The 26,007-nt window shown below is 35.9% G+C and overlaps 1 protein-coding gene across 7 annotated transcripts in view; it reads right to left on the reverse strand.

The window, feature by feature from the left end:
* NCOA2 (nuclear receptor coactivator 2) overlaps positions 1-26,007 on the reverse strand; it is a 307,666-nt gene that overhangs the window by 179,085 nt on the left and 102,574 nt on the right. For all 7 annotated transcript variants that reach the window (XM_021674186.2, XM_021674358.2, XM_064384265.1 and 4 more), the window contains exon 2: positions 14,642-14,698. The gene's annotated coding sequence lies outside the window, so the exon portion shown is untranslated. The remainder of the gene's footprint in view (positions 1-14,641; positions 14,699-26,007) is intronic.

Here is a 26,007-nt window from a genome sequence, read left to right on the forward strand (position 1 = left end):
GAGAGATAGAGGTTTTAGTGGGCCAAGATAGTGCCACTGTACTCTAGCCTGGGTGACAGAGTGACACCCTGTCTAAAAAAAAAAAAAAGGAAAAAAATATTAGAAATTTCAGATATGAAGGACTCTGTAGTTGCAATAACTAAATCTCTCTTCCTCTTAGGGAGCATAAGCAGCTGGTGATATAGAAAAGACTATGCTGTGGCCTCTTGAAGCTCAAGGGAAAAGGTGAATTAAGTGCAAGTGGCTAGGGAGCAAGCCCAGAAAAGCCTCTAAACTAGGAAAACTTCTTTGTTTTCCTGGATAGTAGCAGCAAAAGTAACATCATTCAACAGAATCAGAGGCTTCCAAAAAAGAGAAACATAGCCTTCTCTTCCACGTATCCTGCCTGAACACCACGCAGCAGTCCATGGCCAAGGGTTAATGCTCAAGAGCTGTTCACAGTACAAGTTTTGAAAACACATTACACTTTAAAATTTCAGATCTTTACACCTGCAAAATGGAGATTCTACAGCAAAGCCACTATTAATCAGAATACCCATAACATGTTACCCCACTATCACCACCAAATGTGGTCATCATTATTTATTATTCAAAGCCTTCCTAAAAATGTATGATCATAATCTCCTATTTCAGTAAAATATAACATTCTAAATATAATTTTATCTTTCTCTATGACTTAAGATCTTACAGTCCTTAGGAATATCATTCTGAATATTGATGCCAACACAAACTAATGAAATATTATACGGGGTGAAAGGTAAGACTGAATATCTACTAACTCCAACAAATTAGTGTATACACATATATGCTGATTTCTAACTTCCTTTCATGAGATTCTATTTAACAGCAATGTAAGAGAAAAATACTATTTATTTGAGCAACTCAATATGGGGTTCATGTTAATCCAAGTTCATTATATCTAACTAGATGTATATAAAGATTAATAAAGGTACACAATCATGCATATAACAAGGACTACAAAAACACTTGCCAACAAAAAGACTGTGCAGGCAACAGGATAACTTTATTAGAGGTCCTGTCTTTTCTACTGATTAATTACATGAAATCAGCCAGGCCACTGGACTTGCTTCTTCCCAATTATAAACTTTCCCTGTCAAAAATTCCATGATTCGTTCAATACTTCTAATAAGAGTGTCAGCTGGATACCACTAGGGTTGGTGTAATATTAAACCCAAGTGACAGGACCCACATCTGATGTGCAATGACTCTCCAGAGTGATCTCAGTGTCTCCATTTTCTAAAATACTAATGTACTAACAGTGTGTGTGCACATATGCACACATTTGAATGTGTTTGTTCATAAAAATTGAATTTTCATTTTAGCAAACATCCAGAAGGCCACCCACAAGCAGGGCTAAGCACTGAGAATAAAACTGAGTACAGACAGAGCTTGGCCCCAGGGCTCTGGTTCACACTGACTCAACTCAAGATCTACTAGTTTATTCTCTAGTGAACACATTCTGTGATTCAGTGCCAATACTGGTATTTTCCTTGGTTTATCCACGAAACTGAAGAGAGGCTTCCAATAGACATTCAGGCAAAGGACAGAAAACTAATAGGGAATTTAAACTTTGCCACTGATAGGTGAGAGTAGTTGTTCTTAGGAACACTAAACTGTATCATTATTTTTCCTTTACTCTCAAAGTGGAGATGTGTATTTGTAATGCCAAAATGATGCATTTAAAATGGTCACTGATGAGTCTTTAAGTTAAGTGCAGAGTCACAATGGATTTCTTGAACTCCGACCTCAGGTGATCCGCCCGCCTTGGCCTCCAAAGTGCTTGGATTACAGGCGTGAGCTACCACTCCCGGCCCACAATGGATTTCTAGAAGCAATCTTTCAGACTGCTTTCAGTACTGAGTCCAGGCAACAAATACAGTTTGCACAAGGTCTCACAGCTACCACCTGGAAACAAGTCAGTGAATTACCGACTCACCGACTCTTAGACGTGTTTGGTTTGCTTATACCTTTTTCTAATGAAAGACACAAAGATCAAAGAACCCAATCTTAACTTTTATTGACTATAGTAAATGGTAGAACATTCAGCAAAGAGGTATTACAAGTCTTTATGTTGTCTACCTACTATTATACAGTATTTTCTGATAATATGTCAAAATGATAATACAAGATGCATGTCCCTTACCCAAAATGCTTAAGACCGGAAATGTTTCAGCTTTCTGATTTTTTCAGATTTTGGAATATTTGCATTGCACTTGCCAGCTGGCATTCCAAATCCAAAAATCTGAAATCCAGTATGTTCCAGTGAGCATTTTCTTTTAAGTGTCATGTTGGTGCTCAAAATTTTTGGATTTTGGAGCATTTCAAATTTGCGATGCTCAACCTACACTTATTTGTCTGATTGACTTTTTGTTCCATTTTTTCCAGGTTTGCAATAACATATGCAGCAATAACAATGTTCAGAAGTATTCCTCTTGAATAAACAAGCAACATTCCCCCCCATGTTAGAAGCAGCCCTCTCTTCTCCTTACTAGATGACTGCCAAGAATCACGGCACCCCTTGACAACAGCAAGGTGCACTAGAAACCGGATGAGAGGCTGAAGAATACAGCTGGGGTCTACAGGTAACATGCTTCACCGCTTTTATAACTCCTTTTATATTCTCATCCTCAGAATCTCTGGACTGTGCTTTCAAGTGAGAATTTGTGTGAAGCCCTTCTTGGATGCAAATTTGAAAATAAACGTCCTCCTCTTTCTTTTTCTTTCCTATTCTCCCTCTAAAAGGAGGCCTGACAGGGTAGAAAGAGATGGAGGCAAGGAAGCAGTCACAAAGAAAACATGCATTAAAAGAAAACTTAGTAGAAACACTCAGTGATTTTCAAGAGAGCAAAGTCCTAGCAAATAAATTTTGTAGGAGCTGATCCTCATTTTCTGAAGGTCTTCAGCTCTGGTGATACAAATTTGTTCCTAGAAAGCTGGAAAGGGAAGACTATAATAGGGAAGGATCTTAACCCTCTTAACCACCTTTCCCCATCCCCCTTTGTTACCAAACTGCCACAGATTATCAGGAAACTTCAGATAATCTGTGGCTAACTTAATGAGCATCTGTTCTTAAGGGATGGCATACACATGAGAGAGAGAGAGAGAGCGAGAGAGAGAATGAGAAAGAGAGAGGAGGGTGAATAAGAAAGATAACCAATTTTTAAAAACTATTTTCTATTTCCTTTATGTGAATTAACACAACAAAACCACATATTAGAAAAGGAACAGATGTCCCAGGAAGCAGGAAAGTAGAATCTACAGAGGAAGAATAGATTAGACTCAAGTTGGTATCAAGAATAAAGGGGTCTCAAGGCAAGCTTTCCATCAGATGCTCAATAAATTGAACCTGCTCTACACTTTCCATCTGAGTTACCTACAAGTGACTACCTATAAAAAGGACATGGTCTTATAATATCCTTACATTCATGACAGCTTTTAAGAGCCTCATGCTTAACCATGTTTTATATTTCTTCAACTAGAGGTATTCTTCAAATAGAAAATATACCATATACAATTTATTAGCTCTAGTAAGAAAATTAAAAATCAACAAGAATTTACTTACAGCTCTGTATATACCCAAGTGTTATGAGTTTCTATCATTTAGCAGGGAAATTTACTATCTAGTTGGACAAGGTTTAAAATGCAGTGAATGCCTACATACTGCAGTTGAGATTGTAACCAGGAGTCATTTTCCTACCTTTTGGCACCTGAGTCCCATTAACCATGATTTCCCTTACTTCTGTCTTTCATTTCTAAATACTCCTGTTGTGATTATCTAAAATACATAACAGCCAGGCACAGAGGCTCATGCCTATAATCCCAGCACTCCAGGAGGCCAAGGCACGTGGGATCACCTGAAGTCAGAAGTTCAAGACCAGCCTGGTCGACATGATACAACCGTCTGTACTCAAAATACAAAAATTAGCCAGGCGTACTGGCATACACCTGTAATCCCAGCTACCCAGGTAGCTGAGGCAGGAGAATCGCTGGAACCTGGAAGGCAGAGGCTGCAGTGAGCCAAGATTGTGCCCCTGCACTCCAGCCTGGGCCACAGAGCAAGGCTCCGTCTCAAAAATAAAATAAACAGATGGCAGGGTTGTAGCCTTCATAGCAAGATATGCACATGGCCAAGAACGTTGAGAGATGGACAGCCATGGGCACAGTGGCCACTGCCCTTCCTGCACTGTATGCCTACTACATTATTGTACATTTGTTGATACACTACTTTGTAATCCCACTCATGTAACTTAATGTTTGTTTGCTATTTTTCTTACTACCTGTAAAATGTGGTAGGACTATATACGTTGCTTCTGTATAACTGATAGTGTGGACTACCGCTACTCCAGAAATGAGCATAGACTAAATTGAAAAATGCTACCAGTTGGATCGGGGAATAAAAAGCAAATCAGGGCTTTCCAGGAATCAACTATTTCCACTTGCATCACTAGAGGAGGCTCTATGTCATACCAGAAAGAGATTTTTGGAAATATATAGTTTCAGGTTCAAATTCCAGAACTACCTACCTAGCAGTATTATTTAATTCATCTCTCTGTACCTAAGTGTTTTCAGCTATAAAATGGGGTAATTTCTCTCTCCCAAGCTAGTGGTAAGAATTTGATGAAATAAAATGTAATTATGACTAGCAGAATGTAGGTATACAAGAAAAGTTTCCTTCTTAAATTTGTACCTCCTTATATTCTAATGTACAAAAAATATTTCCAGGCTGAGTACAGTGGCTCATGCCTATAATCCCAGTGCTTTGGGAGGAAGAGGTGGAAGGATCACTTGAGCCCAGGGATTTAAGATCAGCCTGGGCAACATAGTGAGACCTGTCTCTACAAAAAATAAAAAAATTAGCTGGGCATAATGGTACAACCCTGTAGTCCTAGACATTCAGGAGACTGAGGCAGAAGGATCACCCTGCCTGGGAGTTCAAGGCTGCAGTGAGGTATGATTGTGCCAATGCACTCCAGTCTGGTGACAGAGCAAGAAAAAGGAAAAGGACATAATATATATTTCCATCTCTGTTTTAAAAAGATGTGGTCAAACCCTTGCTAGAAAGTAAATGAAACAAACTTTCCAAGAGACTTAACCATGAGTTACAATATAATTATTCAAAGTTAAAATTTAAAAGGTGGGTTTAACCAATGATTTAAGAAACAGCATGAATTGCTGAAACACTAAAAACGTACTTCACAGTATTAAATTATAACTGTATCATATATGCTTAGAAACTGCTTTAAAAGACAAGAGAAAAAGAAAACAGCAGTTGTGAATAAAGTAAATTCTAGGTAGTAAGCAATTAAAACCTCTTTTTGTGTTCATGGTAAATACTGTTAATTATATCACAGACACACAAAAGCAACCAAAAACCCTGTGTAGTGATTCTAAAGAGCTGTAATTTCCCCTGTATACATTTAAAACAAAACCAAACCTGGGGAAATCTGAGAGATAAAAAGAAAAAAAGATGGCCGCTTTTTTTTTAAAAATAAAATATAAAGGCAATGTCTGTTAAGGTATGATAATCTGAAATATAGTCAAAATGAAATAAAAGCTGTTCAATATAAATTAAGGGGTTTTTGACCAGGTGTGGTGGCTCACCCCTGTAATCCCAGCACTTAGGGAGGCAGAGGTGGGCGGGAATTGCAAGCTGACTTCGAGACCAGCCTGGCCAAAATGGTGAAATCCTGTCACTATAAAAAAATACAAAAAGCAGCCGGGTATGGTGGTACACACCTGTAATCTCAGCTAATGAGGAAGCTGAGGCAGGAGGATCAATTGAGTCCAGGAGGCTGAGGCTGCAGTGAGCTGTGATTATACCACTGCACTCCAGTGGTATAATGGTGAAAGAGCGAGACCCTGTCTCAAAAAAAAATTAATATTTTAAAAAAGTAATTGAAAGGATTCTCTAGTCACTCTTAGAGTATAATCTTTTCTCATCTTTTTTTTTTTTGCTTTTCACTGCTGGAACAAAAGAATGTAATATTTTCTAAATAAAAGCTGAAATTTGTTTTTGAATTGAAAATGTTCTTCTCTTTGCATAAAAAGGTCCTATATAGGCTTCTGATTATGGAAATTCTAGGAAATTCCTTTTTAAGAATTTTTTGCTAAGTAAAACCTGTGAAGTTATTTTTAAAGAGAAGAATTAAAGAGTATGGGGCTGGGTCCCCTTTTCCATCTTTCAAAACAAAATAATCATGTTAGTAGAAAAGCTAAACACACATCCTGTTGAAAGCATTATCTGTGTAACCTCATTTGAAACCAAGAAACAGCATAATATCATTTCTGTGACCTGTATTTTCCTTTATTAATTAATGGCAGATTGTGTCTGATATAATATGCAATTTATCAAGCTGATGTACTTCAGTCTAGCTAGTAGATAATGAAATGATATGAGCCTACAGACCCTCACTGAAGGCGAGAAAATGGCATACACAGCGTTAAGCCTTGTCATATCCTTACCTTTAATGACAAAGTCAGCTTGAAACTTTATTTTGAAAATTACTAGTTAATTCTTTTTTGGCTTTCTTGGTCTTTTGTTTGTTTTAAGAGAACCAAGTTTCACAAGCCAAACACTGCAAATGCCAGATTGGGTTGGATTCCCAATTTGGCCTCTAACTGGCTAATTAAATTAGAAGCAAATCACTGGGCAAGTCATAACCTCTCAGTGCCTTGGTCTTCCCATCTTTAAATAGGATCATAATAACAGCTACATCATAAGTTTCTTTTGAGGATTATGTGAATTACTATGAGAAAGGCATAGAACTCTACTTGGCACATGATAAGCACAATAGGCATGCTAGCTATTATAAAAGATCTTTCAGTTCTAAGAACTTTTTATTCACTAAGATGTGAAAGAGGGAAGGTTACTTTTTCTTTCTTTTAAAAATATGGAGAAAATAGGCCAGGCAAAGTGGCTCACGCCTGTAATCCCAGCACTTTGGGAGGCCAAGGCAGGCAGATCCCCTGAGGTCAGGAATTCGAGACTAGCCTGGGTGATAGAGCAAAACTCCATCTCAAAAAATAGAGGAGGAAATAAATTAGCATATTGGAAACAGATACACAGGGCACACACATTATGGCTTAAAGCAATATGCTTTTGCATTTAGGATATGTTAAAAATACATTTAAAAGATAATAGCAGTATTTTACAAAGGGTTACCATTTCCTATTTCCAAAAGATACTTTAAAGAGGAAGTTAGAACTTGACTTTGATATGTAAGCATACAAGTACAAATAGTTTAGGTGTTAGACAATAAGATTTTATAAAACTTTGTGAATATTTTGAAGCAGCAGCAACATTTAACACCTAACCTCTAACATCAGAAAAATTTAACTGTCCCAAAGCATCTAGTTATTAAAAAAATCTAAATTCTAACTGGTTAATAAAACAAAATCTACTGTTGTATACTAATAAGAGACTCATCAAACCAATTTGTGCAACATATGTTCTATTAAGTCAAATAATTTTACATTTCTATTCTATTCAAATATAATAGCATAAATAATCACGATAGTTTTCAAAATACATGAGTTCAAAACTATCTTCTACTTTCATAGTCTCTTATAACCCAGGAAACAGAAGTGTATTCTGGACTGTAATAAAACTTCAGCGGGATGCAATGGCTCACACCTGTAATCCCAGCACTTTGGGAGGCAAAGGCAGGCGGATCACGAGGTCAGGAGTACGAGACCAGCCTGGCCAAACTGGTGAAATCCTGTCTCTACAAAAAATAGCCAGGCATGGTGGTGCGTGCCTGTAATCCTAGCTACTAGGAGGCTGAGGCAGAAAAACTGCTTCAACCCGGCAGGCAGAGGTTGCAGTGAGCCGAGATCAGGCCACTACGCTCCAGCCTGGGTGACAGAGCAAGACTTCATCTCAAAAAAAACAAAGCAAAACAAAACAAAAAACCTGCCACTTAAAAGAAACAGTTAGTAATCTAGATCAAATAGCCTTTTTAATGACAAAGAATTGAAAGAAGCAGAGAGATCAGCTGTTTTCATTAGCCACTACTCTCTATATTCTACAATAAGCCACCAATTCAATAATTACGACACAGTTGTTTCTTTTAAAGATACTCTTTTATAGTCTAGGTAAAAAATCAGAAGCATCAGTATTCATGTACAGCATTGGTAGATGTCTTAAAAATTTCCCCACCATCCTTCCATTGAAACTCTGGCCTATTATATCTCTTCTTTCTCAGTTCTTTTCACTTCTCAAGGAAACATGATAAAACTGTGCTGGGGTTTTGTCAGACTGATAGTTAACAAATTTCCAGTCCATTAGGTTGACACTAATGTGTGACTTCTGCTTGTGAAATTTATGTAACTGGCACCAAAAAGGCCAAAACTGTTGGTTTAACAAAAGGAAGTCCTTAAATTATCAATTCTACTTTCTACAAAGTAGTGAAAACAAACAATTCTGTACACGATGGCACCACAAAAGCAACCTTGCATAGAAGCATGCAGTTAAGAGATCTTCCAAAATTGGACTATACACATTTAAACTGTATGTTGATTCCCAACTTGGCCATTATTAAGTGCTACATAGTTTTTTTTAAAGAGACTAGATCATGCTATGTTGCCTAAACTGGAGTGCAGTGGCTAGTCCCAGGTAATCAGGACACACTACACCCTTCAATTCCTGGGCTCAAGCAATCCTCCTCCAGACTCCTGAGTAACTGAGACTACAGCAAATGCCACTGTGCTCAGCTAAATGCTACCCTACATATACTTCTTACTCTCCCTTTACTCTTTTTGGATGAAAAGGCAAAAATGTAACGGTGCCTAGGCCAAAAACTAACGTTTTCACTGATTACAGACATCCATGGATCATCCATGAAATAAACAGCAAACAAGGCTTAGACAACCTAATGCATGGAATTAAGATAAAAATCACAATTTGCAAAGCTTATTGTTAATTTCTTTGGTTTTCTCCCATTATACTGAGTCTTAAGCTAGCAATACAAGTTAAAATAAATAGAAATACCCATATCCTAATGCTAAAGAATCAACAGTAAATAAAAAACCTTACTTAATTGCATGGATATGGATTATTTTATAAATAAATGCTTAATTTAGTCCTTGTATCTAGATGTTATAACATTTTAAAATAACATATGAATTTCAGTTTCAAAAAAAAAACAAAAACAAAAACTATAAGGTGTTTCATGGAAACAGCCTGACTTTACTTGCTATTTTATCTTTAAGGGGATTCTGGCAGTTAGCTGACTCAAATTCAGCACCTGCCTAGCAAATAACATGCATCTGGCATTTGCCTTCCAAAGTGAAAGTGAATAGTCTAGCTAAAAATCCTACTAACTGACCCAAATCAAATGCCAAGTATTTCAAAAGTTACTGTGGTGGCATTTATGTGAAATTCTGCTTATCACAGATTTTCTCCCTGAAGCTAACAACTCTACCATCCAGATAAGTGGAATACACAAAATTGAATTGAACCCTAAGGGCCAAAACAACACAACAAACAGAAAAATATACTTTATTAACAATCTATTAAACCACTTCTCCCACTCCTATGCATAAATCTCTCCTGTTTTCTAGTACAGAAAGCATAGCTGAGAAATCATGGTCCACCCTAACTTTCTCAGAATATTCTGACACCAGTGCTACCTCCTCTAAACATGCTAACTCAAAAGATTTACACAAGATATAGACTGGTAATACTTTCCACTTTACTTTCAAAGAATATCAGCTATGCCAACAGAAGTCACACTCAGAAATTTTCAATTGAAAAAAAGTTGCTCTCACAGTAAAGTAGCACTAAACTAAAACTCAATTCTCTTACATTCCAAGAAACAACCTTGTGCATTTGGTAAAATAAAAAAAAAAAAATTAAATTAGTGTCTATAATTCTAAATATATGATTTCTAACATCATTCTACTTGTCTGTCCACAAGAAGACAGTAATGCCACCATTCAGAATGAAGACTGCCTGGACTGTGATTCGTTCAACCTCACTAAGCAAGACACATCTACCTCAAGAGGTGTGTGCCTTCCTAAGACCACACTCTGAAAGCACTGTTACCTCTATATAATAAACAAAACATTTACTAATGATAGCATTTTGTTGTTGTTGCTATTGCCTTAACCTCTCTTCACATGGACAGATTAAGACTTTAAATAGGACTAGACATATAATTCAGAAATAGTGCCATTTTTTCCTTTAAAAGAAAAATCAGAGCCAGTCATGATGGCTCACACCTGTAATCCCAGTGCTTTGGGAGGCTGAAGCGGTGGATTATCTGAGGTCAAGAGTTTGAGACCAGCCTGACCAATACAGTCAAACTTCATTTCTACTAAAAATACAAAAACTAGCTGGGTGTGGTGGCAGGCATCTGTAATCCCAGCTTCTCAGGAGGCTGAGACAGGAGAATCGATTGAACCTGGGAGGTGGGAGGCTGCAGTGAGCCGAGTCGCACCACTCACTCCAGCATGGGATGACAGAGCAAGACTCTGCCTAAAAAAACAAAAACCAAAAACCAAAAAACCTGTTCCTAAATATTAACTGAGATACTTATAAAGGGGATTTAGCACTTAGCATAGGCTAGGGATGGCCTAAGGGCAAAAGGAAGTCAGAAAGAGAGAAAGGAGAGCTAATAGTACTGAATAAATTTAGTTTAACAAAGAAAACTAAGCTAACTGGTTCACACTAATGTGTGCACAGAAAAGGAAGAAAACAAGAAGAAAATAGTGAATTGGTCTGTCAGCCAAATAGTTTCCAACTGCTAGCTTTCTGTCAACAATACCATCAGAAGATCACTTCCATGTGAGCCTACATCATCCTGAGTTCAGTAGTCTGTTCTGCGTATTAAGTGCAGAGGAGTCTACACTGTGAGACCAGGATGAGGATTTTACTCTGAATAGTTAAGTCACTGAGGGCATTTTGTCAACTGTTAAAATTTTTTTTTTTTTATTCTACAGATCACAGTGCCTACCAGGCTGACATTTGAAGGAAATACCACAAAAGTAGTGATATAAATAAATATGGGGAGATTTTTGTCTAAAGCAAAAGACATATATTTCATTATTGTCAATTTTAGTTTAGATTAATACTGATTTTCAGTACATAGTGCTCAAAGCCTGATATCTGTACCTCAAATCAAAGTGCCCATCTTCATGGAAATATATACATTCAGTTAAATCAGATATCTAACCACAAATCTTTTCACGTCTATGAACAAAGGAGAGACTAAAAACTCCAACAAATATTTATTTGAAATGTATTTCAACCATGTCATATCCAATATGGTCAAAGTTTCTCTTACGCCTTGATATGCTTAATTTTTAGTATATAGCACTTAGTACACAACAACAAAGTATACTGGTACTACATGAAGTATATTGTGTTTTATTGTACAGTGGAGAACTTCTCCCCCATGTTGGTATTTAAGAGTTGGGCTGTACTTAGCATGTGTGAACAATTCACCCACCCACCCTCACCCTATCCTCCCACCCCAAATCTTCCAACACAGAGAAAACTTATAAATAAATCCAAGGTCTATATAAATCCACAGTGAGTTCAACTTTCCATAGTGAAAGGAAAATTACATTTCAAGACTATATTGCCAAATAGATTTATATAACTCTTGCTCCTGTTTTGATTATCAATGCCAAGTAAATTTTATTGGCTAACTTTAAAAATGTTTAAAATGTGAGACTAGAATGGAAATACTGACTAACTGTAGATTAAAAATCATAGTTCAGTCTGTTCAATACATTTTGTCCTTTTAATTCAAACTACAGAATTCAATTTTACATATACTCAAATCTGGAAGTTGCATTTACATTCATAGATACAACTCTTTTGGAAAGCCTAAGGAAGTATATAAATAATCGTATTTTCAAATCAAAATCTTAAAGTGTATTCAACAAAGTTGCCCTTCAGAACATTTTGTCCACTTTATAAATTCAAGACGCAAAATATAATAATTATATTTTTATATAGTATGCCCTACTCAGCTTTGAAAATAAATTAAGAGAAGCTAAAAAAAAAAGTTCTATCTGAACCAACTCTTGATATATTACAAGGCCAGACTAAACTTCATTTCTTTAATAGTTCAAGTATTTTTCCCAGAGATATAAATTATCATTTTTTCAAGATAAGGATTCTAAGTAATTCTATAGTCACTATATTTCAAACAATCTATTCTTTGCAAGAAAAGTAAGTGACTTATCGAATGAACCACAGATGCCACTTACAATCTAAAATTTCTAATATTGCAAAAACGATGCTGGTTAATATTAATAACATATCATGTTTACAACAGAAAAAGGAATGCGAATAGCTGTCCCCCATGCCTCTACCCATAATAGGTGAGTATAAGTTTATAATTTTGGAGTGGAACTTAAATTGTTTAGGTAATCATTAAATTTCAAATGAGTTGTCATGTTTCACAATTTGGAATAACAGTTAAAAGTTAAGATCTCCTAATGAAATATAAGAGAAACAATGTTTGGCTTTTAAATTAATTTTGAAGTCTTCAAATATGAATATGATTTTAATGTACTACCCTTATTGCCACAAATATTCTTGTACTAGGGGCTATTTAGGTAGAAAATGGAGCTCAGTGGTTAAGATCAAGGTCTTTGGAGTGACAAACTGCCTCTTACTTGATATGCCCTTGGAAAAGTCATTTAACCTCTCTGAGCTTCAATTTCCTTATCTGTTATTTTGAAGATAACCAAAAGGCACTTACATAATGTCTAGCATACAATAAAAGAGCAATAAATAATAGCTGTTATTAGTATTATCAGTGGAATCTTTGCAAATTGCACTTCTAAAATAGATGTGAATTAGAAACATCTGTATAATCCCTAAAATTTCACTTTCAAAAAAGTCGTAAAGGTCAGACTTAATTCCTTCTATAAATGAAAAATTCTGGTGGCAGAAAAAGAGGCAAATGTCTGAAAAAGACAGAACAAAAAAAACAAAATAAGACAAGAACCCAATAACAACTGACATCCTGAAACACAAAGAAAACTGTCATGGACATGAGGAAATGAAATGAGCGGTCAGCTTATAAAATTATGCCTACTGCTCCCTTTGATAATGAGTTCAAACACATCAATATTTAAGGCAGGAAAATGACCAAAACATTTCCCCAATCTAGAAACAAAAAATTAAGGAAGTTACATTTTGTATCGAGTGGCAGGTAGTGGGAAAATATTAATTTATTTGGTTTGCAGAGATTTAATCTGGACAACTTTCAAATCCACTTTGTTCTCTATAAAGACATCACAAAACACATCTAATATGTTAATATGATCCAGTAAGGAGATGAGAAGCTGCCACATATCCTTCGGGATTGTTTTTACTTGATTCTAAGAACCTTCTGGGACAGTGACAAAATAGTGTCGAAATGGAAGAGTTATCTTCTTAATTCTACCCTAATTAAGCATATTTGAATATATAAAATTTCTAATACAGCTAACTTTTCATAATATTTCAGAGCTATACACCTTAAGTTCATGGTATAAATTAATTTCATATCTAGAAATAAGCTAAAGAGTCTGGGTACAGTGGCTCATGCCTGTAATTCAAGCACTTTGGGAGGCCAAGGTGGGCAGATCACTTGAGGTCAGGAGTTCAAGAACAGCCTGGCCAACATGGTGAAACCCCGTCTCTATTAAAACCAAACAAAAAAAATTTAGTGGGACATGGTGGTGGGCACCTGTAATCCCAGCTACTCGTGAGGCTGAGGCAGGAGAATTGCTTGAACCCAAGAGGCAGAGGTTGCAATGAGCCAAGATTACGCCACTGCATTCCAGCCTGAGTGACAAAGCGAGACTCCATCTCAAAAAAAAAAGGAAAAAGAAAAAAAGAAATAAGCTTAGAGAACTATTTCTAATTTGTATTTACAAAGTTCAATGTCTGTGAATGTAAATATATTCTTTATGTTTATTACCCAATAATTACTTTAACAAACATGTACTTAGTATTTACTGTATACCAGGCACTATTGTAAGGGTTAGGGATGTTGTTTTGAACAAGATATAAAGGGTCCCAGTGTTCATGAAGCTGGTAGGGAAAGTTGTAAAGAACAAGTAAAAATATATCAAATGATCATAAATATTAATATAAAAATAAATTACAGCAATGTGAAATGGAGTGCTTGAGAAGCTATTTTATATAGGATGGACAAGAAAGGTTGGCTCATTGCATTTTATAACATCTACCCCGTAAGTCTCAGATTTGCTGCTAAAATGTGTAGTAACTTTTCTCCTCTTTTAGCTAGTTTGCTAAGAAATGAGAAATACTACCAAATTTTTACATATAAAAACAAATATAACCATTTTGTCAGGCTACGAAATTAGAATTTAATAAACTGTAAATAAAATCATCCAACAGGTGTACGTAAACTCATCGCAAATAGATACAGGAACCACTGATAAACAGATATGAGCATTTAATCTTTAAATGTTACTTCCAACACATTCATAAAAAACTTTCATAATAAAAATGAAATACAGACAATATAGTTTATTGTGTTTATTTATAATCATCTTATTTACATATTATTTTCCTAAACTATAATAGAATTTTAAAATATTTAAATTAAATATCAAAATATCCAATATGAAAGATTCAACTTTAACTCACCTGTGCCTGTAAACAGTGCAGAAGATCTATAAGTCTGTAGCCAAATCCAAGAGAAATCTGCAACATAAACAAACAAACAAACATGAATAAAATCTGCAGAATCCTGTCAGACTCCTTAGAGCAGATGTGATTTTTATAACTGATTTTCAAATAATACTTGTTAATTGCCATCAATACACAAGAAATAATCATTAATAACATCTCTTATTAAATTGCCTCATTAAATCAAGAAGTAGACTTGCTGCATTCCTTTTATTTGTATAAGATAATGTAAAATATATAAGGCTACATTTCATTGTGAATTATGAAGTGCCTACAGATTCTGAGTTGCCATCCTTACACTTTAACCGCTTGTCTAACCACCAGCCTTCCCTACAAGACAAAAAGCTGAGTAAAAGCAGGAGGCCCTAGTGACCTACTCCCACACTGCATTCCTAGGGCAGTGCCCAGCACACTGTAACAGGCAGAAAATGAGTGCTGAATAAAGTTCACATACTAATCTTAATTTATCATGATTTACAGTTTACTTACATGGAACCAAAAGGCCCAAATGACTAAATAATTTGTTATCTCAAGAAATGTCTTTTTTTTTTTTTCTTCAAAGACAGTTTCGCTTTGTCACCCAGGCTGGAATGCAGTGGCACTATCACAGCTCACTGCAACCTCAAATTTCTGGGCTCAGGTGATCCCCCTGCTTCAGCCTCCCAAGTAGTTAAGACCATAGGCACGTGCCACCATACCCGGCTAATTTTTTATTTTTTGTAGCAGGATGTTGCTAAGTCGCCTGAGCTGCTCTCGCACTCCCAGCCTCAAGTCACCCTCTTGCCTCGGCCTTCCAAAATGCCAGGATTACAGGTGAGAGCCACCATGCACGGCCACGGAAAGCCTTTATGGCAGTAAAAATTATGTTACAATAACCAAGATGATTTGCAAGAGAAAAGGTGAGTAAAAAAAGGAAGAACTGAATATTTTCAATAATGAGGGCAACCGTTTGCAAAGTTTCTTCAGAGTCTGTGTCTTTGCGAACAACGTGCTTCACTGTAAATGACCCAGCAGCTTTTCATCTGATCCTTCCACTCAACTAATTAAGTTTGTTCCCAAGAAACACAGTGAGGAATATGAAGACAAGACATATGCGTAAAGTATTTTATGTACATTAATATTTACTGCTTTTGTATATTTTATGGACCCAAGAAAAATGGCTTGATTGCTACTAGTAATGGTACTGAAAATGTATCTCTTTTTAAGAATAATTTTAAAAAAACATTAAACACTACTAGATTTAATCAGCTCCAAGGAATATTCTTACATCTAAACTACTAGATTTTTCTTATCAAACTTAAAACACTACTAATTCCTTTAAGAGTCCTTTACTTATTAAAGCAGTAAATAGAATCCAATAGCACAAAAAAGTTAAAATTAATTTAATATCAAAATTACTATTTTTCTTAGACACTAGAAACATCTGGTTTCATAATTTAAGAGGTTTACAGGGGAGAGAAACAGAAAAAGATTGCATTTAAGATCTGACCAGTCTTTAGTTCATCATATATAATGAAATGCAGCTAGTGTATTAGTCAGAGATACTTCATGAAAAACAAACAAAAAAAATCTATATGCAAATAAGAAATTGTCACAGTAAATAAAATGAATGGATTCTACTCAAGTGGCAGTCAGTGAACAGCGTGCAATAAACTTAGGTAATAGGAGTCATCAATTCTTTCTAGCACTACTAGGATACATGTATTCATTATGCTGGCCTACTTAAGCCTATTATAATTCTATACCAACCACTAATTTGCTCAAGGACATCATACTATGCAACAATCATGAGCTAAAACTTGTGATATTGGTAGGAATGATGATATTAAGTGATTACTGTTTGCTCTATACTAGTCAGTAGGCTTTTATTAATATGCTACTGTATGAGGCAAAAGTGTCAATGCACCCATGCTAAAGAAACAGTATTTAGGAGACATAAAGCTATTAAAATTTCCAAACATCTAGATACTTTGGTGTAACATTTTAAACAAAAGGAATAAAAAACTTCCATAAAAACAGAATTACAAACTATTTTGTAAGTTACTAAGGGAAAACAGTAGTCATTTAAAGCAACAGTGCAGGTAATAAAAGCTCTATAATAAAGAAGCATCTCGTTACTATTCTGTTCAGTCCTGAGAGTTTTCACAAAGACCCGCTAAGAATGTGTTTCAAGAGAAGGAGTGGGCAGGAAGACTGTCCTGGGACCAGCAAAGTGACAGAAGGAAAGACAGGAACATTGCAAGAAAAGGCAGACAGCTATATCTCATTTCTTTCTCTCAACTATCACTGCCATTTTCACCATATGGGCCAAAAAGATACATTCCTTTCCACGAAGCAACAGGTCACTATTAAAGTGGAGTAGCTAAGAGAACTTATAGTTTAGCATCATCAAACAGATTGGGTTTCAAATTCTGGCTTTATCACATAAATACTGCTGATATTAGTAATATTATCATTATCATCATCGGCTTAGACATATGACTTAGAAAAGTTATTTTGGACTCAACTACAAATACAGGAAAATAAGAATGCTCTCTTTGCAGCATCTTGGAAATATTAATTATATAAAGCATCTCCTATATAGGAGACATTATAGTTATGATTCTGCCAAGTATGATTCTGTTAGAGTGGTGCTGGTTATAACAGGTAAGTCAATAAAATAATGAAAAACAGAAACTGCAGGCCAACCCTACCTTAAGCAGAACTGATTTTCCGTGGGGTGTCCTAATAGCATCATGTGCCCTTAACCCTCCTTGGGGATGCACAAACATGGAGGCTGCTTGGAAATCTTTGAACCAGGTTTAATTTAAAACGACATCAAAAGCTGAAGGACTTACACTACTTATTTCAAAACTTAACAGTAATCAAAGTAGTTGGGTACTGGCATAAGGATAAACAAAAGAACAGAATAGAGTCCAGAAACAGACTCATATTCAACAAAGGTGACAGTCTTTCAACTAAATGGTGCTAAAGACATATGGTAGGGGGGAAAAGAACTTCAATCTTAGCTTTACACCGTGTACAAAAATTAATTCAAAATGGGTTGGTGCATAGATCTAAAATAAGGACTAAAACTATTACTACAACCAGCCAGGTACAGTGGCTCATGCCTGTACTCCCAACATTTTGGGAGGCCGAGGTGAGAAGGTTGCTTGAGGCCAGGAGTTTGGGACCAGCCTGGGAAACAAGAGTGAGACCCTGTCTCTATTTTTTATAATAGTAAAATAAATAAAACAAAAACCTGTAGAAGCAAGTATTTGGAGAAAATAACTGTGCTTGGATTAGGCAAGTATTTTTTAGATATGAGACCAAAAGCTGACACCATAAAAGAAAAAGAAAAACTGACAAATTGAACTTCATCAAAATTTAATACTTCTGCTTTTAAAAAGACTTTTAAAAAATAAAACACAAGCCACAGATGAAAAGAAAGTATTTGCAAAATAATTATCTGATAAAGGACACATATCTAGAATATATTACATAAGAAGCTAAATTATTTCATAAAGGGCATGTATCTAGAATATATAAAGACCTCTTACAACTTAGTAATAGGACAAATAATTCAATTATTTTTAAATGGGCAAAATATTTGGTAACTCCTCATGAGACATAAAATAAGGAAAAGTACATGAAAAAATACTCAACATCATTAGTTGTCAGGAAAATGGAAATTGAAGCCACAATGAAATATTCTACACAACCAGTAAAATTATCTGAAGTGTTGACAAGGATATGAAGAAATCGGAACCCCTTTAAATTCACTGCTGGTGGAAAACACAGTGGTACAGCCATTTGGGAAAACAGTTTGGAAGTTTCTCACTCTACAATGCAATTTTATCCCTGATGTTTTCATTTCTCTTGGGGAAAAGATGTCCATACAAGAAGCCAAATGGAAATGTTCATAGCAGTTATTGTCCACAATAGCCAAAAATAGGAAACTACAAATGTTTATCAAGGAATTTTTAAAAAAATGCTGTGTATATATCCATACAATGGAATACCACTCAATAAAGGGGAATGAATTATCAATATGTGAATAACACAGATGAACCTCAAAAACCATTATGCTAAATGAAAAGAAAACTGACACAAATACAACATACACCATATATCGTATGATTTCATTTGCTTGAAATTTCTAGAAAAAGTAAAACTATAAAGACAGCAGACTGATGGTTTCCTGCATCAGGAAATGGAAATACAAATTGACAAAAAAATGGGCACAAGAGAACTTTTTGGGTGATAGAATTGTTCTAAAACTTAATTGTGTTCTAAAAAAAGATGAATAACAGACGATATACAGCTGTAAAAATGTACTGAAACTATTGTTTTAGTATACTTAAAATGGGTGTATTTTATGGTCTGCAAATTATACCTCAATTTTAAAATGCAAAAAAAATTTTTAATATTAAAAATGTTTTAATGATTTTTCACAAATGCACCTGTGTATCCTTGCTCTTTCTTGTGTGATAGCTACAGTCTCTGTGTCAGTAGGAGATCTAAGGGTAAACGTAGTTCTAGCTGCACATGGTGGTGTGAACACTTGCCAAGTAGAGCATCAACTAGCAGGTGGAGTAACAACTCACTAGACTGAGGCAAAAAGGAAATTCAGGACTGAATCTATACCACACATAAAAAGACCGCTGGCAGCACTAGAGCCGTGTAGGCTGATGGTAGGGCATGGGGGAAAACTGGAGAAGATATGCTCAATATTTCATTTTATTTATTTTTAAAATGAATGGGTAGAAACAGAGCCAGAGGAAGCAATGTAAACTGGGAAGAAAATGAAGTGACACCCATAATACTGGTTAAAATAACATTTTTATTTACAATTACTATAATGAGAAATGCGTCATACTTCTTTTTGGCTTAATAACAATGTAACAATAATGTCAATAGCATTTACTGAATGCTTATTCTGTAAGAGCACTGAGTGGAGAACTTTATGTGTTACCGAATTTAATCTTCGTAACAACCGTATGAGGGTAGGCCCTGCTACTATCATGTCCACTTTATAGACACAGAAACCGAACTGGGAAGGGAAGAACTCTGTCTAAAGCCAGAGAGCTAACGTACTAGCAAAAGTCTGGGTTCTAACCCACAAGAGTCTGACTCTGGAGTTCATACCAGATTACCCATGACCATGCCTATTAGGCTATTGGTGAAGGTCACTGTTTTGATGCTATTTTTGGAAATTTGATTTGAAAAAGAAAATGGCAGAAATGCGACCAACCTGAAAAACTGCCTTCTTGGGGTTTCTGGTATAGTACTAAACAAGACCAGCAAGGGTACTGCATACATTCTGCACCTTTGGCAGACACTGTTAATAGATCCTGGCATTATTTTTTCCCTCAGCCCAAAACGCAGGCCTCACAATTTTCTCAATCAAAGTTGCTACCAATCAAAGGATGCAGTCACTAATAGAGCTGGTATATAAATAAAGATATGTCTGCTGCAGGACATGGTGGCTCACGCCTGTAATCCCAACACTTTGGGAGGCCAAGGCAGGCGTATGGCTTGAGCCCAGGAGTTCAAAACCAGCCTGGGCAACAAGGTGAAACCCCGTCTCCAAAAAATACAAAAAAATTAGCGAGGCATTATAGCGCACATCTGTCTCAGATATTCATGAGGCTGGAATGGGAGAATCATCTGAGCTTAGGGAGGTCAAGGTTGCAGTGAGTTGTGATCGTGCCACTGCATTCCAGTCTGGGTGACAGAGTGAGACCCTTTCTCAAAATAAAATAAAAAATAAAATAAAATAAAATAAAATAAATGTCAAACCAAAACAACCAACTCAATTTTTACGGACGACTGAAAACATGGCACATGCTGTTGGAAAGAGATGACTAAACAACAGGGCAGCCCAACAACTATCACGCTTCATGTTTTGGGACAGCCAGCACCACCCCAATCAAGCCAGTCAGATAGATTGGCAGGAAAAAAGAAAATGCACGGGGAACAGAAGAAAAAACTAAGGAAGGACTGCTCAAATTACTTAAGATTTTTCAATAGTTCCAGCCAAGCACATGTGAATATATGTCCACAGTGTACACTCACAATATACCATTAGTACAAAATTTATTTTTCCCTTTTTTTGCTTAAAAGCACGAACTCTCAAACACAAAATACACCTTTAACTCACCATGTTTCATATGATATAACCCCAAGAAGAAACAGTCATACTTTCAATACTTAATATGTTCAGATTATTGAACATATTATGTTATTACACAAATATATTTGTAATGGAAATGTGTCTTAAGATACGGCCTTTGTATGAATTTTCATAAAATAGTAAAATTCCAGTTTCACTGCAGAAGACTTAAAAATATAAACAATGAGGACTAGATATGCAAAGTAAAATTGTTCCTCAATTAAGTTTGATGGTGCTAAAAATAAGCATCTAGACCTCAGAAGAATAATTTATAAATTAACTGATTAACTTCTATATATACTGCAGACAAGCTCATGATTTCTTTCTGTTTAAAGGCTATGCCTCCACTGCAGACATAACTCTTAATTAATGAAAATGTTTAAAGGTAATTTTCATTTTCCAAAGTCCTCTGTAAGGTCAACAGTAACATGGCAAAACCCCCTTAAAATAACATTTAGCCCTGATAACTTATGGATAAACATTAACTAACCTTTTTTTCTAACTATTCATTTTGCCTATTAAGATATACAAATAAACACAGAGAAATTTTTAGGTTACTAAAACCAGTGCATAAAATTAACTGAAAGTGAATCTTAAGATGTTCTTTTTATCCTGCAGATGTCCAAAGGGGGGGAGAAAAAAAAAAGATGTTATTTTAACTTGATTTAATAAAAAGCTTCAGAAAGTACGATTAGTCATAAGTTTACAAGCAGAGATTTAGATATATAATTTACTGACTTTTCATCTGCACTAAATGTAAAAAAACATAGGCCATAATTATAACACATATATAGAAAAAATGTATCATCAGCTTAAAAATTCTTAAGCTACAGTTACATACACATCCACAATTTATATATATGATATAGTAAAAAATAATATATGCATCACACTCACAGATCTCATTATGACCATTCCTTTCCATCTTGTCTCTTGCCTACCATGGTTACAGACAATACAATAAAGCAACTATAATAAAACAGCAACTCTCTAAAGACTAGAAGAACAATTAATCTCACATCTGTAGTTGAATGTACAAGGTTCAAATTTGGAAAATGATGAAAGATACTAAATTGGGAGCCCCTAACTTGAAAAGGGCACTTGGATCCATAGAAATGGTTGATTTCTTTGGCAGTAAATATAAAAAAATGAGGGGTGGGAGACTGGAAATAAGTCTTGAGGAACATCTACAGATAAAAACTATGTAGAAAAGGAATTGACCAAGGAAAATGAGAAGAAATTACCCAAAAGATGGTAGAAGACCAGCAAAGACAAACTAGAAAAAAAAATTCTAAAGGAGATAATTCTAAGAAGGAAAGGGTGGTCAACACTATTCAGTGACACTGGGAATTAAAATTTCTACTTGATGTGGCAACCACATATTACTGGTGTCCTTCATAGAGACAGTTTCAATGGAGAGATAAAGATATAAATCAGGCTAGAGAAGGCTGAAGTGCTGACATGTGAAAAGGAAATAAGGATTTGGATACAGCATGTACAAATGATTGCTGTCATTACCTTATACTAAAATTTACCTTTTCCTCTAGACTGTGAGCTGTTTGAGGGTAAGGAAGAGGTTGCATCCATCTTTCAGTAATACAATTACCTGATGCTGAACTAGTAATTTTTTAACAACTGCAGAAGTCCTAGGACTTTAATTAGGGTGCTTTGCCCAAAAAAAAAAAAAAAAAAACACCTGAGACAACAGTCTTTAACAGAATCACAGGGAAAAAAAGAAAAGATAAGTTGTTGTGCAGAAATTAATCTTTCTTAAACAGAGGTAAAAGGCTCAGGGATAGTTCCCCATCAACACTAAGCATGCCATCCTAACAACAACTCTGCCCCGACCCGAAGTAAAAAGGCCGCAATACACCATCAGTAGAATTTTATTGTTTTCTCCCAATAATGTGGATAAGTTTTAGATTATAAACTGCCCTCAGAAATTCATCTTCTCCTTAGCTTTTTTCCCTAATTACTATTGCAACGACCACTCTGACATAACTGAGCCTAGTACAATACAGACAAGCCTGTAAAACACTTCAAGACTGTGTATAATATACAGTCATGCACTGCATACAACGTTTCAGTCAATGATAGGCTACATATTCCATGGTGGTCCTGTAAGATTATAATACCATATTTTTACTGCACCTTTTTAATATTTAGACATATTTATATATACAAATACTTCCCATTGTGTTACAACTGCCCACAGTATTCAGTACAGTAATACACTACACAGGTTTGTAACCTAGAAACAATGGGTTACACCAGACAGCCTAGCTATGTAGCAGGCTAGAGCATCTAGGTTTGTGTAAGTACACTCTTGCCTAATGATGTAATACTCAGAATGCATTTAAGTGATATGTGACTGTATGCATAATACCTTAAGACTATGGGGTAAGAAAAGAAGGTACACCAAAACTAACTTTTTTATTTTGGGGAAGGGGACAGGGTTTCTCTCTGTTGCCCAGACTGGAGTGCTGCGGCGCAATCACAGCTCTCTGTAGCCTCGACCTCCTAGGCTCAGTTAATCCTCTCACCTCGGCCTCCTGGGTAGCTGGGAATATAGGCATGCACCATCACACCTAGCTTATTTTCGTATTTATTTATCCTTTTTTTTTTTTTTTGGTAGAGATGGGGTTTTGTTACGTTGCCTAGGCTGGACTTGGAGTTCCTAACCTCAAGTGATCTTCCCACTTAGGCCTCCCAAAGTGCTAGATTTACAGGTGTGACACACCACACCCAGCCAACATTAACATTATATATAATATGTCTACAAAGGGCAGGGGTAGTCTTTAACCCCCAACACCTAGAAGCACCCTCAAAGGCAGCCTCAGAAGAAACAGCACAAACTTTCCACCAAAGGTACCCTTCCTCAAATGATATTTGCTATTAATTCCCACCTCCTACAGAGAGGTCAAATCTACCAACAGTACATGACCACATTAAGATATAATCATTATTTCAATGCAAATTTTTTAAAAGGCACCCAAAGTATGTAGGAGGACAGGAGACGAGGTGTCTCCTTAAAAAGGAAGACAGTAAGGTAACAATTTATCTAATGCCAAAAAACTTACAATGGACCTGGATGTCAAACCCAGGACTGCCTGAGAACAGGAACTGTATTTTTTATTACAGTCCAACAACAAAACAGAGAACAAGGAGCAAATGAACAGTATTTGAAAAAGAAAAAAAGTTGAAAACAGCTCACAAGTGTGTATAATAGGTATTCATGGGCATAATGTTTTAATCAAACATTAAGTTTATTTTCTTTGACTAAAACTATAATTATGTATTATGCGATCAAGTATATTAATATTTTACAGAGTTGTAGAAAGAATGTAGTATTCCAAAAGCTAGCACCAGACTAAAAAAGAAGCTTTGCAACTCACTGTGCAGCAGTGAAGAACTTATCTGTGGAGTAGTTAGTACCTAGCCACATTTTAATCAACTTTCTGTATTTTACTGAGTCACCCCATGGATCCAAATGTCACTCAGAAGAAATGTTACCAGAAAACAGATTTCATTAGAAATGTGGCCCTACCACATGGAAGTATTTAGTTTTTCGTCTTCTTAAAAAACTAAAAATGGGATTTTTCATTTTACTAGGTGCCTGGGTTCTAACAAAAACACTGAGGACTGTTGGAGAAAACTAGATCCTACGGCAACAGTATCACTTTGGAAAAAATTTAAAATCTAGAGCAAACTTAGAAATTATGTTTCAACTACTGAGTTTCACAGATGGGAATCTGGGGCTCAAAGAGGTTAGTACCTCTACTGATGACAGGACTTCTCCCAGTCATCATGACTAATGGAGTTTCTATGAAGCCAGGAACAAATATATCATTAAAACTTGGCCCTCACTATCCTATCTTAATCAACTGCTATTCAACCTTCACGTCATAGAAGGGCACTATGTACACAAAAAGGTATGAAAGGGCCTTGTAACTTAGTTGTGAATCTAGAATTTATAGATAAAATATCTAACATACAAAACATAAATAAAACTAGATAGATCTTAAGATGAGCATTCCAATACCCTAAGCATACAGAACAAGAGAAACAGATGCCAGTTGCCCTGCTATAAATTTTACATGCTGGTCGGGCGTGGTGGCTCATGTCTGTAATCTCAGCACTTTGGGAGGCTGAGGACGGTGGATTACTGAGCTCAGGAGTTTGAGCCCAGACTGGACAACAAGGCGAAACTCCGTCTCCACAAAAGATACAAAAATGAGCCGGGTGTGGTGGCACGCGCCTGCAGTCCCAGTTACTTGGGGGGGCTATGGCTAGAAGATTGCTTGAACCTGGGAGGTTGAGGCTGCAGTGAGCCATGTTTGTGCCATCTTACTCCAGCCTGGGTGACAGAGCAAGACCTCATCTCTTAAAAATCCATTCTGCAGATGAGGAAACTAAAAGATAAGTAAGTTTCTCAAGTTAAAGCAAGAGAAAGAACTACAAATTGAATCCGGGTCATTCTGAATTCACGGCCTCTGCTTTCCCAGGTTGTTTCTATCACTGCTTCCTCTGCCAAGCTCCCTTCTCTGCACTTCTTGCTCTACCCATCTCCTTATTCTCTCAAGGAAAAGGATTTGATATCAAGAAGATGATTTCTAACAGCTAGCTCTACACAAACAGTCATAAGCACCAACTTAACAATGAGTTACCCAAGAAGGCTTCACTAACAAGATTATTCAGTTATTGGCTGTTGTACTTACATAAGCAAAGAAAATGGAAGAAATAATATAGTACTGCAGGATAAAAGACAAGTGAAGAAAAAAATTTAAAGGCTGTGACAAAATGAGAACTTTACTTGGTGTGAGGAATTTCATTAAATTTCAGGACTTCTATTTGTGCTTACAGTTGTGTTAAAGAAAAGAATTTTAATTTCTTTGAAATCAAATCTTGAGAGAGAAAGTTTTCTATGAATTCAAGTAAGAAAAATCATGCAGAATATTTGAAATATCTTCACACAGTGATCAGCAGTACATGCTGAACTCAACAGAACCTGAGTTCAGCAGATTAAACACAACAATTTTGTTACAGCCAAACACCGTTGCATGGTAGTGCTAATTTAAATCTTATCAATTTGCTAGTTTTGTTTTATTTAGTTAGTAAATCTTTTTTTTTATAGGTCTTAAACTAAAATCTTCTGTATTGAAAAGGAATC

Source organism: Aotus nancymaae, unplaced genomic scaffold, assembly GCF_030222135.1.
Source record: "Aotus nancymaae isolate 86718 unplaced genomic scaffold, 86718_ANA_hifiasm-v0.15.2.pri h1tg000036l, whole genome shotgun sequence".
Lineage (NCBI taxonomy): Eukaryota > Metazoa > Chordata > Mammalia > Primates > Aotidae > Aotus > Aotus nancymaae.